Source organism: Magnolia sinica, chromosome 9 (assembly GCF_029962835.1).
Source record: "Magnolia sinica isolate HGM2019 chromosome 9, MsV1, whole genome shotgun sequence".
Lineage (NCBI taxonomy): Eukaryota > Viridiplantae > Streptophyta > Magnoliopsida > Magnoliales > Magnoliaceae > Magnolia > Magnolia sinica.
Window position 1 is genome coordinate 86,868,476 of NC_080581.1, and position 16,465 is coordinate 86,884,940.

The 16,465-nt window shown below is 37.8% G+C and overlaps 1 long non-coding RNA gene across 1 annotated transcript; it reads right to left on the reverse strand.

The window, feature by feature from the left end:
* Nucleotides 1-1,769: 1,769 nt before the first annotated feature.
* On the reverse strand, nt 1,770-3,038 carry LOC131255955 (uncharacterized). The gene is made up of 3 exons (XR_009176532.1): nt 2,918-3,038; nt 2,778-2,823; nt 1,770-1,875 (listed from the first exon to the last, which is right to left on the reverse strand). It is a non-coding gene; the product is annotated as an uncharacterized LOC131255955 (long non-coding RNA).
* Between the last annotated feature and the right edge of the window lie 13,427 nt (nt 3,039-16,465).

Sequence of the window (16,465 nt, forward strand, 5' to 3'; positions counted from 1 at the left end):
AGGTTTTGAGAATTGAGAATAGGTTATAGGTTATAGGTTAAGGGTTTGGTTTAGGTTAATGATGTGGTCCCTGCAAATACAAATATAAACACGACCTGCTCCAATTGGCCAGGCCCCTCCAATGTTGTCCATAGAAAATGGACAGCTTTATCATGGTCATAACAGCGGTTCTTATCTTCCAGGGACCCCCGTTCAACATCCGGGTAGCTTCAACACACATCCAGGTCTACTCTATTAATTTTGAGCAAATACAAATATAAACACAGCCTGCTTCAAATGGTCAGGCCACTCCAATGCTGTCCATAGGAAATGGATAGCTTCATCATGGTCATAACAGCGGTTCTCACCTTCCAGGGACCCCCGCTCAACATCCGGATAGCATCGACGCAAATCCAGGTATGTTCCATCAATTTCGAGCTAATACATTTAAAAACAAGCTAGACATCTATTTTTTTATGGATGAGAACTAATTTTCCAGACTATTTATAAGGCAGTCCCTATAATGTAATATTTCATCTATACAGCTATTGACCAACAAATGAGATCCAATCTTCCAGACTATTCATCAGGCCATCCACACAAGAAACAATCCCCATTCTATAGGAATTCAACATCTATAAAATAAAAAATTACAACTTAGAATACAAAATTCATCGGGTAACTTGGACAGCCCAATAAATCAATCAAAACTGTCCATAAGTGTAAAACACATTTCAAGGGCTACCATGCAAAACAAAAAGGCTGATTGGATGATCAAACCATCCTAGACTCTGCCTTGTTTGTTGTAACCATCCTTTTTCCAACCCACAGATGGGATGGTTAGGATTGCCTAACAGAAGTGATTCCTTAGAATCATATGCAATCCTTTATGGAAGGTATCAAATAGATGGTTCATATTGTTGGTTAGACATATTTTTGAACAAATGATCTTGATTCTTGACCGTCCATACTGGAGGCCATTGATCAGATGGTTAAGATCATCACCCATAAAATGTGTTCCGAACCTAGTGGATAGTCTACATCAATCGATTGGACCATTTATTTCCCAATGCAAACTATGAGCACCATAACTTACACTGCATCTAAGAGCACTGGAGCATATCTCATAACAAGAGTTTTTCTTTTCTTTTCCTTTTTTTTTTTTTGGAGAGATGCTCCAGTGCTCTCAGAGAACTATAATAGTGCTCCTAGTTGTGTTGGATCATTTGACAGTCCAATCGATAGTTCTAAATTGTCTATCAAGTCCAAAACTCATTCCATGGGCTACCATGTAAAAAACACACTGATCATATGATCCAACCCATCCTTGATTTAACTTTATTTTCTTGGCCATCCTTTTTCTAAGCCATGGGACATTTAGGATTGCCCAACAAAAGTGATCCTTTGGAATCATAAGCAATCCATGATGGGACCTAAAAAATACATTGGTTAAACGTTTATTTGACATGGTAGTGCATGAAATGTTCATTGAACACAATGAACAATCTAGATAAATGTGTTGGAATGTCTAAGTGTCCCAATGCAACTGGACAGAGAAGAGCACCGGAGCATTACTCCTTTTGGAATCGCAATATAAAGAAAGAGGACACAAGTTATCGATGTGATTGCATGGAAAAACATGCATGAATCCTAAATAACTATTGAAGAAGATTTCCAGTTCGCACAATGGATGCATGTACATGCATACCAATGACCTCAATCAATTCACAAGAGTGAAAGCAATCTCAACCAATGATTTACCAATTTCACCTAAATACCAACTAGTGAGAGTGGAAATGGAAGTGCATACCTTGCAGCGTTGTGCAACATCTTGTGTTGCAAGCATGGCAGCATAGGGAGAGGACTCATCCCTGTCTGCCTTGACTTTCATCCCGCCTATATATAAAAAAAAAATGATGTAACCAATCATTTTAGCTTCATTAATATTAACCAAGATATAGTCCTAATACTGGAAATAGAATCGCAAAATGGTAGAAAATTAAATGACCAATAATCAAACTTTAAGTTTTAGGAACAAATAATAACACTGCTTTCAGATTTTTACAGCAATCTTCAGAGAAGTAGCGTCTCTTGGACAAGTTTTAAGTTAATGCAGAAGGATGCAATAATATATGGTTCTCATTACAATTTAAATTCAAGGGCTTGTTTTTTAAGCTTGTAAAGTATTTGGGTGGAAAATACTTTCCATGAAAATGACATTTTCCCCTAATTGGGAGTTCACTTTTTGGTGGAAAACATTTTCCAAGAATGTGTTTCCATAGAGATCCTAAAAAATTCCCAACTCTCCACCTAGTGTTTTTATTATTATTATTTTTATTATTATTTTTTGTATCTTCTCTCCAAATGCTTTCTTGAAAAAGAAAATGTTACTTCCTCTCATATTATTTTACAAGCTCCCAACAGTCCCTAAAAATCTACTTTGGCATAGTGCTGGAAACAGGCCAGGCCTGGGGTTGGCTTCAGCTTGTATTTTGAATAGTTTAGACTGGGCCTGACAGGCCGGTCCTATTCAAAATTTTGATTATGCAAGGCCCAAGACCTGCCCATCGACAGCCCTACTTCAGAACAGTCAATTTCAAATGCAGTTTGTATGTTTTCTTTTCTAAATGGAAAATTGAATTTTATCCTGCAAGTTGGGAGTAAATTTATACAGCTCTTTTTATATTCTTTATAGCAAAAAAGGATATCTTGTTCACTTAAATTAGCATAGATGTTGCACCAACTCTTCTCCAAAAAGCATCTAACAAAAAAAGTTCAAAACTAAAGGCATCTCATACCAGTAACGCGGACCATGGTTTCTCTTCCAGATAAATCTGTCACATGCTGCAATCCAGGAAAAAACAAAAAGAAAGATTGGGGCCTCTGAGAATGTCAGGAGAAGCAAAAAGGAACTGAAAGAAAAGAAATGGGACTTAACGATAAAAGTATCATTAAAAGATGCAAAGATGTGAGCGACATCGAAAACATTCTCTCCCTCTCATATAGTTGGTCCTAGTGTCACATTCTCCTCCTTGGGCTCCCTGGTCTTCCTTCGTGACTGTAAAATGCCTCACCAAAAAAAAAGCACCCAGATTAAAAATGACATTTTTCCAAAATTATGAGAAAAGCAAAACCGCAATAGCACCCTAGAACGTTTCGTATTTAATTCAAGCTTTGAAAAAAAAAACTTGTCATGTGTTACATAAATGCTGCCAATGGCTAAATTTTAAAATTAGACCTAGATGACATTCAGGGCTATAAATTTGAATCATATTTAAAAAAGAATGCATTGATTCCTTTGAATATTAGAATCTACAAACTAAAATAATTGTCAGGAATCGATACAAATGATGGGAAGTTCATTGTGTTAAGTACTAATCTATTGAACACCTCATTGGATTCAAAGAGAAACATACATCAAAAAGAAATAAATGCTTGGAACAGTATCTGACCTGGAATTGTTATTTGTAATATTTTAGCGTTGCCAAATGCTTCAAGAACTGGATTCGACTGCAATCATATCAATCAATACAATGTCAAATTCACTAAGAAGAGATGGTTTCAATGTATTCTAATTGAAAATAAAGGAAGGAAATCGATATAAAAGGATAGATGAAATAAAATGGCTTCCATTTTGGTAAAATCAGATCTGTGAGTGTGAATGATTGCAGGAGACAGTTGCTTCCTTTAGGCTTTAACATAGTCCACCCAAACTATAAAAGTTTTTTTTTCTTGAAATTTCTAATTTTAGTTTATCACTTTTTTATTGAAGAAATAGGAACTCAACTAAATAAACAATACTTTTGAAATATATATAAAAAAAAAAAAAAAAAAAAAATAGTTATTGAGGTAGACAGTACTGACCAAATCCAACCACTTGTAAGGCCATCATTTCTAATTTTATTGTTTTACATATTTCAAATTTCAACTGTAAGCCCTCTCTGAAAATGTGAGATAGTTAATAATCCTGCTCTTTAAATTTATACGTGGCGTAAATTAGTTTAACCAAAAGGTCCAAGATATAAGACCCAGGTTAAATAGATTAGTTTCAAATTTTGATTTGATGTAATGATTGTAATTTATAATTAATAAGCAGGAATTCTAAATGTTTTCTAAACCCAACCATGGACTCAAGTAGTTCATAACTTAAGGTTGTTGGTATAATAATTTGGTCTTTTGAAACATGAGATTAGATGGTATGGAATTGCATTTGGTCCCCTGCAAATTTCATTGGAGATTTGGAAAGCGATGGAAATGATTGGATTAATCGAGGCATCTTATCATTCAATCCTGATAGTAGATACTACTATGAGATTGTTTTTTGTGGATTGAGCAGATGGGCATTCTGCCTGCTACTATATATGTGACTCAGATGGGCATTATGCCAGCTACTCACTCTACCTTTGTTTGTTTAGAAAGCCCACTTCTTGGAAAATGATAAGTGCTTTCAACATTGAGCAGAGATTCACTAGAATACATCCATCCCTACATTTTGGAATAGGATATGGCGGGACTATAACCATTAGATCTGGGATTGGCTGGTGATTCAAACCATTTCCAAGATATGCCTTGCGGTCAATTGAGGATATCTAATAAGTAAGCCCTCCAATTATGGTGAAAATCCACTGTGGTGTGAGTACTTGTGTGTGTGTATGAAAAAAAAAAAAAAAAGCCCTCCAATTGGAGTACTCTAGCACCTAGATTGCTTAACATATTTCCATTGAATGTGGACCATCTCTTTAATTGTTGCTATGTGGGCCATTAATTTGAAAGTCTAGGATCGATGTTACAATGTTGAGATTTTTGAGACAGCCACCTTCATCATTGTTTTTCGTCAAATTAACAATGTGGATCACTGAATATCATCCCCAATCCAATGCCTTTAATCCCTACACATCGTATTGCAATATGCCATGAGTGGGAGATTCATAAAAATTGAGGGTTCAACAGAGTTTGCCACCCAAGTCTATACTGTGGTGTCATTGAGCCTCCACTCATCATTTTTTTTGGCAAAATAGTCTGCACCAACAACTGGTTTGCCCATGCAACCATCAACATATTGCTACAAACTACTTCCAAGCAAAACATTATGCATCAAGAAGGCCAATATATATGTTTGCTTTTGTATGTGTGTCCAATTTAACATAAACAACTAGCACCAGATCTGAAGCCTTTACAAAGAATAACTAATCTTACTCTACAAATACAAGGACCAATAGATCCCTACTTTGTACAGAACACATGCAGAGAAATACCCCTATTTTAACAAAATAACAAATATAATCTTTAGTAGGAATGGACATTTAATAGGTGATGAGAGCTGGAAGTGGCTGCAATGCTAATATAGCTGAAGGAAACATGGTTTTGATTGAATTACATTACTTACAAGTGCTAAGACAGACTGTCATGAATTACATTACTTACAAGTGCTAAGACAGACTGTCATGAATTACATTACTTACAAGTGCTAAGACAGACTGCGTTAAACAACACACAAGTGACTGAGTGATAACTATACCTCGGTGCATCTCTTAAAAAAAGTCGCACAGAGTCACAAGCTTAGGGACAGGTCTGCCCCACTGAATGATCATGAACAAAAAATAAATAAATCTTCCTGAAGGAATACTTCCTCGAAATTTCAGTAGGCAGGCACAAAGAAACAATTAAAAAGGACAAAACCCACACATCACAGTGGCCCCTCAGAGGCCCTTCTGCCCCTAGCTAGAGACAGGGAAGTTACAATGGGGATTGACGGCCCACCATTGGAAACTTTGTGGGGATTTAAAAAGTTTTGCTTCAGGATATTTGTGCCTACAGTTTATCTGAGTAGTAATAACCCTACGAACGGTTTGGATGACATATAAACATCATGTTCGGCATTCAAAATCCCCAAATCCCTAATTTGTAATATAAAAAAATTTCCAATTCGGGGTCCACATTCAAATCTATAAGCCATAAAATATCCAAATCCCTAAATGAGGGTCCACATCAAATTGGGAATCCACAAATTACTAAATCCCCCAATTCCTAAATCAACATTAAGATTGAGAGAGATTGAAAGAGGGAGATACCTCGCATTCATGATTAAGTCTTCCACCGAGCTCAGAGAGAGAGAAGGGCGAGCATGGGCAGGGAGGGCGTCGTTTCGGCTCCCTCCCTTTTTTGGATCAAACAGAGAGAGAGAGAGAGAGAGAGAGAGAGAGAGAGAGAGAGAGAGAGATGATGGACTGCATTTGGGCACGCGAGATAGAGAGGGGATGGAGAGGATTAGAGAGAGAGAGAGGGAGGGAGAGAGAGATGGGGTTCGGGAGAGGATTAGGGCACGAGAGAGAGAGAGAGAGAGAGAGGATGGAGAGGAATTTGGGGATTGAGAGGGTCGAGAGAGCGCTGATGCTCCTCAAACTCTGAGTTGTATGAACGGTTTAAAGGTAATCAAAGTTAAATGGGCCCCACTGTGATGCGTGTCGACCATCAACACCGTGCATTTGATGGGTCCCCTTTAAATTATGGGATATCCCAAAAATCAGCCGTATACGGAACTTAGGTGGGCCATACCATCTAAAATCATGTGAAGAAATGCCTAAAACATATAAAAGCACTTGGTGGGGCCCACTAAAATTTTGATGCATATGAAACTTGGTCTAACTCCTCATCCAAGTGGGACACACATAATGGATGGTCTGGATTTGTGAACCACATCTCAGCGGGCTTAACAAATGATTATGAATGATTTAATGGAGGGTAACCCCTCTCAACTTTTGTATGTGGTGTGGCCCGAAAGAGTCACGGATTGACTTGATTTTTAAGCCCCAGGCCCACCATGGAATGGTGCATCTGACTGGTGGGGTAGATGTTCGACACCCATCACGGTGGGGCCCACACAGCTCAACCGTATGAGAAGTTCCCATGAGCTCGACTGTACGGAACCTTTTCCATACATACATACATACATACATACATACATACATACATACATACATACATATATATATATATATATATATTATAAAAATATTATATATCCATCATTAAAATCCTCCTAAGGCCCACTTACTGTTTATTTGACATCCAATATGTTGATTAGGTCATACATGGCTAGATGAAGGGGAAAAACAAAAATCAATCTGATCCAAAACTTTTATGACCCCCAAATGTTTTTTAATGGTTAACGCTTATTCAACACCATTTCCTGGAAAGTGGTCCACTCAAGATTTGGATATATCTCATTTTTGGTCTCATACCGTAGGATGATCGTTAAAAATAGATAGACGACATGGATTAAACACATACATCATGGCAGGGCTCACATAGCACCAACCACCAGCCATTGGATGGTGTCAGGGGGAGTAGCCAATCTGCTCCCCTTATTTGTGGTGTGGTCCATTTAATCTTTGGATATGATTCATTTTTTGGATAATTCTCTAAAATTATCTTCAAAAGATGGATGAACGGTGTGGGTTGATCCCAAATTTTCGATAAATCCAAGTGCAATAAATCCACCAAACAGGGAAGGTGCCTTGGGAAATATGGGTGCTTGGAAGGTGGGTGGCGGACAAGGGAATCTTCAGCTTATAAAGCTTCGCCCTTGTGGAAAGGGAACTCCTCCGTGAAATAGGCATTCTTGGAAAGGGTTGGATTATCCTTGGGAAATGGTGAATAAAATCAGGTTTTGGGAAGACATGTGGGTGGGAACTTTCACCTTAAAAGGCGATTTTCCCATGCTGCTCAGGTTGGCCTTGGACCCTTATGTGGTGGTGGTCGGCTGTTTCTCCTGTGTTTTGAATCAAGCTGATATGTTCATTTTTCCATCTCATTTTATAACATGATCTAAAAATGAGGCCATTCTAAATCTTAAGTGGACCACATTGTAGGAAACAGTAGTGATTAGAGGTGTTTTGAATCAAGTTGATATGTGTTTGGATCAAACAGTGGCTATTAGTCTGTGTGACCTGAGTACTAGGTTAAATGACAATTAAACATTACAACAGGCCCTAAGAAGTTTTTGGTAGTACGTTGTCAGCCTGAAATGTAAATCTGCCTCATTTTTTAGCCCATGCCCTAAAACAAGCTGAAATAATGGACAGATGGTGTGAATAAAACATTACAACAGGCCCTGAAATAACGGTGTGATATGTGTTTGGATCAAACAGTGACCATTAGTCTGTGTGACCTGAGTACTAGGTTAAATGACAATTAAACATTATAGCAGGCCCTGGGAAGTTTTTAGCAGTACGTTGTTAGCCTAAAATGTAAATCTGCCTCATTTTGCCCTAAAACAAGCTAAAATAATCAACGAATGGTGTGAATAAAACACGTGCATCATAATAGGGTCCAAATGGATTGACACTGGCTAGCAGGCTGGTGTTGGAACACCAGCCAAAATGCCTGATTGGATACTGACACTACAAGTGACGACCTAGCTAGTGGTCGGTGTTTTATAAGCCCCACCATGATGTATGTGTTTCATCCTAGCCATCCATTCATTTTTTAGCAAATTTTAGGCATGATGCCAAAGATGGTATAGATCTAAGCCTCAGGTGGGCCACACCATGGGAAATAACGGTGATACAGATAGCCACCAACCTGTAGGGCCCACCGAAGTTGGGAAATGATAATATCTTGCTAGTTGCTATCTCCTGAAATTTCCAATATACCGAAGTTGGGAAATGATAATATCTTGCTAGTTGCTATCTCCTGAAATTTCCAATATCTCGTGATGAGATGACTACGTACATTTTTGCCAATTGGCATGGCCCACTAGATGGACAAACTGGATCACCACATGCACATTTAGCACTAGAACAAGGACCTTGCAAGTTACAACATTTGGATAGATGCCACTACCTTAACCATTCACTCATTCATACAATTAGGAGCAAGCCATGGTGTAATAATCACACCGGTCGGATGATCATAACCCTTTAAATGGACCCAATTTGCTAACAACCATCCATTGTTTGCGAGCCATAATTCACATGGTGCCCCTATCCATAATTGGCAATGGACCTGGATGGTTTCAAGCATAACCATCAATTAGGGCTGTCCAAGGGCCCTGGCTCGGTCAGTCTGTTCTCAGGTTTTGAACTACAGGTGACAATGTATTGGGTCAGTTAGCAGGTTAACAGACCCAAGTTGTTCCTAATGAAGGTTGGAGTAAGCCAAATGGGTATGGGTATGAGTAGGGTTGAACCATATCTAACCTAACCCAACCCAGCCATATAAATAATCAATGGGATGGGCTAGATGAACTAATTCAGCCCGGACCATATAGCCCAATGTTCCATTCTTAAACTTATGGCTACAACTTGTGTTCGAATCGAACCAAACCCAATTGACCCAAACCTTTAATCGGATCAAGTTGTTAAGGTCCTCGGTTCGGGTTAGGATTAGAAAATACCAACCTAAATTGCATTTGGGTTGAGCATATTCGGGTCAGGTTAAGTCAGATTGGGAATAATGAAAACATCAACCTGCCTGAGAGTCCTACTCGAATCTTTGTGTGGTTGTGCAGATCAGTTCCAGTTGATCGAGCCCAACTGAACTACTATTAAACTACATGAAGCTGCCCACTGCGACCTGTGGTCTTGGCTGCTCCGGTCCATTCAGATTCAAGTTCGGGTCTCACCGTTTCCGTTTTCACTGTTTCCCCGTAGTATGGCCCACTTCGACAATGGATCTATCTCATTTTTTAGATCTCATTCCATCATAGTACGGAGAAAATGATGGACAGTATATTTTACACTATCATCGTAGTTGGCCCACATTAATTCATATCTTCTCGTGTTTTCTCTTTATTCATATTTTTTTGATATTATGAACATGTTGGATGTCAAATAAACATTACTATGCGCCCAAGGAAGGTATCAACGGTGGAAATCATTATTCCACATTGTTTTGTGTGGCATGGTCCACTTGAGTTTTGGATTTACCAAAAATTCGAGATCATTGGCTTGTTCATTCATTTATCGAGATCATTTTAGAGAGCTATCCAAAAAATTATTCATATCCAAAGATTAATTAAATGAACCACACCACAAATAAGGGAAACAAATTGGCTGCTCCCCCTAACACCATCCGATGGCCTGTGGTTGGTGCTCTGTGGGCCCCACCATGACGTATGTGTTTAATCCATGCTGTCCATTTATTTTTAAAAATCATCCTACGGCATGAGACAAAAAATGAGGCATATCCCAATATGAAATGGATCACATTAATAGGAAACATTATTGAATAAGTGTCAACCATTTAAAACATTTCGAGGGCCATAAAAGTCTTGGATTGAGATGGTTTTTGTTTTTCCCCTTTATCTAGGCTTGTATGATCTAATCAACTGATTGGATGTCAAATAAAAAGTACACTAGGCCTTAGGAGGGTTTTAATGATGGATAATCAATTATTATTGTTTTTATGTGGTGTGGTTGGCCTGATATTTATATATAAGGCAATGGCTGGTGGTCAGTGCTATGTGGGCCCCACCATGGTGTATGTTTTTCATCCATGCTTTCCATCTATTTTTATGGATCATTTTATGATATGAGAGAAAAAATAAGGTATATCTAAGTCTCAAGTGGACCGCATTACAGGAAAAAGTGTTGGATGAACGTTGACCATTAAAAACGTTTTGGGGGCCATAAAAGTTTTGGATCAAGCTGATATTTATTGTTTCCCTTCATCTGGGTCTTTATGACCTAATCAACATATTAGATTTCAAATAAACAGTACAGTGGGCCTTAGGAGGATTTTAATAGTGGATATCCAACCATTATTAATTTCGTGTGGTGTGGTCCACCAGAGGCTTATATACCTATCATTTATTGTATAAAGCCCTACAATGATCTCTAAAAATAGATGAACGGAATGGATGAAACACATACATCATGGTGGGGCCCACAGAGCACCCACCACCAATAGCCAATCCACCTCCCAAATTTGGGTGCGCGCTTAAAACAAAGCCGCGCCTAAAGTCCTGGGATTTCATGCTCTCTCTCTCTCTCTCTTCTCTATCTCTCTCCGTTCCCTAATGAAAGCACCACTTAAACCCTTCTTTCCCTAATCCTCTCTCTCCCTCCTGATCTCTGCTCCATCTCTCTTTCTCCTCCCTCTCTCTCCAATGCACCAGCTGTGAAGAAACACCGGCCATGAACGCCCTCTTCTCTCTCTCTCTCTCTCTCTCTCTCTCTCTCTCTCTCTCTCCATTGCAGCAGTCGTGAATCTCCTACCTAAAGAAACACACGCCATGAAGCTCCTCTCCATAGGTTTGATATCTTCTTCTATTTATATCTCTTTTCATGTCTTTCAGATTTGATATAGGCTGACTGTTTGATGAAATGGCATGTTATCTCTTTGTTTCCCGCTAATGTATCATTTGTATAGAATTTCTTAGCCGTACATGCCGTTGGAAGAGATTACCTGGGGCGTGGTCCACTTATCAGGCGAGATACCCGACGAAATCAATGGAAAAAGGATGGCCTGACTCAATGTACGGGTTTGGCCCCCCTGATAAGTAGATTCATCTAGTTTTCTCCGCAGGTGTTGTTTGTGGTGAGGCCCACCTTTTCCATGGCTCAGATGTTCTGCACAGGTGCCATGTTTGATGGAAGGAAAGCATTGTATGTGAAAGTTCTCGTACAATGTTGTATATGAAAATTTCTCTATATTGACTGTTTGATCGCTGACGGTGTCTAGAAATTATTTTTTTCCATGGATTTTTTCCTTCACTAATTTTTTTATTTTTTTATTTCGTTTATTTTCAGTAATTTGAGAGTTTGAGAACGAAATTTGATGACATTGTTACATTCAAATAATGAAAGTTGATTGAAAAATAATGTGGGTTCTTTGCTGTTGAATTTAAATTGGTGCCGGGATTTTGTGGGCCCCGCACAACAGCGGACATAAAATTGTCCACCACCGCCTACGATTCTATACATGTGGGGCCTGTTTGGTGCTCCAGACTGTTGTTTTACTGGGTCCCACTATTAATGGGGGATTCCCTCAAATTTCTCTTCAACTAGGATGTTCGTTGAGGCTTGCTAGTTCTGTATGCACCTTGATGAAATATATCCAAGCCATGCGCAAATCTGTATGCACCTTTATGAAATGGCTTGCTAGTCCTGTATGCACCTCAAATTCTCTTTTTAAGCTTAAAATCTGATTAGTCCATACACACAGATTTCCAGCAAAAGGAAGAAGAAATAAAGACAGTTTTGTTACAGTGTGGTCCACTTGAGATTCAAATATGACTCTTTTTTAGGCTCCTGCCCTAAAATAATGATCCAAGTGAATGGACCACATGGCTAAAATACATGCATCATTGTGGGGTCCACCGAGCACTGTCCATATCTCTAATACATAATTACCATTAGCTAAAATGAGAGGAAGTCATTTTTAAGTGGCTGCCAAACAAGGCCTTGGATTTTGGTCAAAACCTCAGTAAAAGTTTCTGCATGTTTTGAAGGAAATAAAGAAATGAAGTTTGGGCCATTAAACAAAGGTAAACCATGTTGATAGAAACCAATCTACTTAGGCCACTGTTTGGTAGACACCTACAAACGAGTTCATCTCATTTTAGTTTACCGCCATAATGTATCCATAATGTATCAGAGGTCATGTTTTCTATTACATAGTTACTGTTATTATGAACTCATTATTCATTATAGATCTAGATTTCACTATTTTGTAGTAGATCATGTTTCTTTGCCTTTGCTAATAACCATTGCCCTGTAATTTTCAAATACATCTAGTATTATGAGAAGGGTTGGGGGAAATTTTAAGGAAAGATTACAAGAACTTGGAGGACTTTATGCAGTCTTTGATTTTGCTGTAAGTTGCCACTCTGTTATGGAGGTGAGCTTGCATGTTGATTTGATCTCATCTTAGACATCCATGATGAAAGTATCGAATGCATAAAGTGGAGACAATAGTTATATGTCATTACAATGTAGGAATTAGAAATTTGCAGTTATATATATTACAAACAAGCGACCCCTTTCTGGATATGATGTCAGTTCATGTTCTAGGCATTTGCTAGACCTATTACTTGGACACTTACTTTCTGAGGTTTGCCAAGCTGACATTTTGAGACACTTGGACAGTCCTAGACACATGCCACTTCAAAACCTACATGGACAAAGAGTAGTCTTAGCAATGTCATAAAAAGTGTTGCTTATGGAACATTTTAATTGAAGCGTGAAAATTCTCTACAAACTTCATTTCATCATTCTTAGTTCTTTTTGTTATGCAATTTCCTTTGTCAAACCAAAGATTCTTAGGCCTCAAGCTTGCCTTAATTCTCTTGTTGTGAAGAAATTTCTTGCAAGGACTTACTCTCACTCTAAGTTTTAGTTCATTTTCTTTTATAGCTACGATGACCCATGTGACAAAAGAGCACAGCTTTGTTGTCCTTTTTCCTCTTTTGTTCTTTTGTTGGAGTTCTGATTTTTTAAAAGAATAGGTAATGTTCAGATAATCTACTAGTTCTTGAAATGATCATGCATGATTTTAATGTTTCATTAGCTAATTATTTGTTAGTTTAGATTACTAATTTATTTTTATTTGAACTATGTGAATATCCTTATCTAATTTCCGCTGTCTTTGTTGTTTTCATTGTTAGGTTTTTCAACCTTACAACACATATACATGACTTCCAATATTTTGAGTAATGTACATTGCCTTTTTATTGTCTGGCCGACCTTACGATGAATCATGTCAATTTTGTCTTATCCAATAATCAGTGTGGGTTGCATTTTCCTTTTTGGGTGAATGGTTGATCTGATTCATTGGGGCTTTGCTTCGGATCAAACTGAAGAAACTCTATTAGCAACAAGTAACAACAACTTAAATCATGGTATCAAAAGCTACCCCAACCTGTAATTTTATATTGTTCTTCTTCCATTGTCTTTTTTTTTTTTTTATAGAAAAAATCTTTCAGGCCTAACTTAGAAAAATACCCTTTTTAGATTAGAAGCAGAACCCCCTTATTTTTCAGAAGATTGATTCTTTGGACCAAATTGAGGGTAGTTCCATTCCATTATTGATATATGTCTAGGCCCAAATTGAGATTATAATAGTTTCTTGTTCAACTTCAAATGCATGGACTCACAACTAGCTGTCATTTTGAAATTATGAACTAAAAATGGCGCCACTCATGTGTTGGTCATTTCTTCCATATTGAGTTAGATTATTGCAGTTCATTTGAAATGAGCATCCTAATGCGACCTTTGAACTTGATTTAAAATATGTTTTTCATGGCACAAATGCTTACATATGATTATCGTTCAGAAAGAATTTTTCTTCCGTCAAGAAATGCTATCATGTTACCTATTTCATAGAAGTTATATGAAGTATATCCTGCACATGGCAAGTACATATGGTGATTGGGACTGTTCGCTGGTTGTCACTACATTGGTGAGCAATGAGCCAAAATGACAGAGATTGGACTGCTCTAATCACCCATTTATGGCAAGTTTCGCTGGTTAAATGTGGAAGGATGTTTGTATTTTGAGTTAACTGTACCTTTTCAACAAACGTCTCAACAAAATGACTTCATCTAATAAAGATAATATAGGGTGAAAGCTATAGTAGTCTATTCATAATACTGGTTACAACGCCATAGCCAATGGACTGCAGATTGTCACCAATATAGCCTATCTAATGAGTATATTGTTGTAATTTCGCCCCAAGTGATCTTTGAAATATGAACCACGTTTTTCACAGCTCATATATTTAGACTGAGATGATAAATTGTAGGAAAATAAAGATGGTGTATGCAAACATTTCTTGTATATCAGTCCCTCGGGAGGACATGTTGCGAAGGAAGGTGGATTGTCTATTGACACCCTTGTGAGCTGACTTGGCATGATTTGATTGAGTCGCGTGTTGATGATAGAAATGGAAGAGTGGATTAGATGTGCCTTGGCCTCATCCAAGATGGTGCAACCCTTACCTTGAGGCCCACTTTGATGAATGTATTCATGATTCCCATCTATTTTGCTAGGTCATTTTAGCTTATGAGCTCATAAATGAAGTAGATTAAAATCTAAGGTGGACCACACTATAAGAAATAGTTGTGATTTAATATTGGACCATTAAAAACTTCCCAAGGCACACTGTAATGTTTATTTCTCTACCATTAAAAACTTCATAAGGCTTATCATAATGTTTGTGTTCTATCCAATTTGTTAATATGGTCACAAAAATCCATATGGAGGAAAAAAAAACTAATATCAACTTCATCCAAAACTTTTGTGGCCACCTTAAAAGTTTTTAATGGTCAATCACACCACTGTTTCCTATTATATGGTCCACCTGATATTTAAATTTATTTCATTTTCTGGGCTCATGCATTAAACTAATATGAAACAATGGATGGACAAAATAGAGCATGGGATAGCCTAATGATCAAGTCACCAAGGATAACTTTGGGTGACCTGACCTGACCTGACCTGACGTGAAAGGATTTGATTTGGCACATGTTTAGCTGAGTATGTATTTGATTAGGCCTATCTTTATGGCACAGTTAGACAACTTGTTTGTCATGGACAATCCCATCCATCATTCCATTTGATTCATGGCCATTAAGGTAGCATTGGAAAGAAATCAGCCATTTTTAAATAAAATGAGTGAAAAAACGAGGCAAATCCAAATCGAAAGTGAACCATACATCATGAAACGGTGGTTATTGAATGCTTGTAGGCCGTAAACGCTTTGAATTTTAAATCTTGGTAGACATGGGCATTTGAGTGACTGACACAAGTATTTAAAAGTTGGTTTATTCATGTTTTGATTTTCTAAACATTGTTATTGTGTGATTGATGAAAGGGAATTGCTAACTGTAATCAAGGAGAAATCCAGTGAAAGTTTGTTTGCTTTTATGATTCCTATTCTTACTTCCTCATTTATGAATAGTGTGAAAGATATTTGGATGATGTTTCAAATTGTAGCATGAGGATGTTTGTACGCTTCAATATTACAAAGAGTTTCCGTAATGTTTGACTTGTATTAGTGATTTGGATGTAAGATGCCTATTCAAAGTTGAAGCAATCATTAAGAGTGTAGGCTCAGGGTTCCACAATGCTTACATGGATGCATGATATAATCTGCTTATCAGGTGCAAGCCACTATATGGGTTGCCTTGTGTAAAATTCACGACAGTGTACAGATTTGATGGGCCACACATGTACATTAAATGCTTATTGTCCATTTCTTTTGCATATGTTTGCCTGTCAGATTTGTGACTGACTTGATTCTTGGACCCATCCATTTCTTTTGGATATTGTCTCCAACTTGAAAATCAGAACTGCCTAAATTTTGCACAAGAAGATTTAATCAATCTGGTACATCTAATAGAATTGTGCAAAGCTGGGATCTCACACGCATCTTTCATATTAGCATGTGCAGCTACATGTGGACGGGCATGGCTCCAACTTGAAAAGTAGAACTGCCGAGATGCTCACAAGGTGTGGTATAGGACATCTTTTGTTGTACGATT